Below are 331 nucleotides of genomic sequence, written 5' to 3' on the forward strand. Positions count from 1 at the left end.
AAAGTTAGCTGGGTATGGTGGTGCGTGCATATACATCCAGCTACTTGGATGGCTGAGGCATAAGAATCACCTGAGCCCAGCAGGTCGAGGATGCGGTGGCTGTGAGCATGCCATTGCACTCAAGCCTGGGTGACAGAGTGAGACTTCAACTAAAAAAAAAAAGCAAAAACCAAACAAAGAGGAAGGAGAGAAATATGCACATAAACAGAGATGAGTATTTAAGGATGAATGTTTTCTGCCTACCCCTGCAGAAGAAAAAGTAGGTAGCAGTGCTGTCTTTATAGAGTAACATTTTTTTTTTTTTTTTTTTTTGAGTTGGAGTCTCACTTGG

The sequence above is a fragment of the Carlito syrichta genome, unplaced genomic scaffold, assembly GCF_000164805.1.
Source record: "Carlito syrichta isolate Samal-C Ts95f unplaced genomic scaffold, Tarsius_syrichta-2.0.1 Scaffold309467, whole genome shotgun sequence".
In the NCBI taxonomy this organism is placed as follows: Eukaryota; Metazoa; Chordata; class Mammalia; order Primates; family Tarsiidae; genus Carlito; species Carlito syrichta.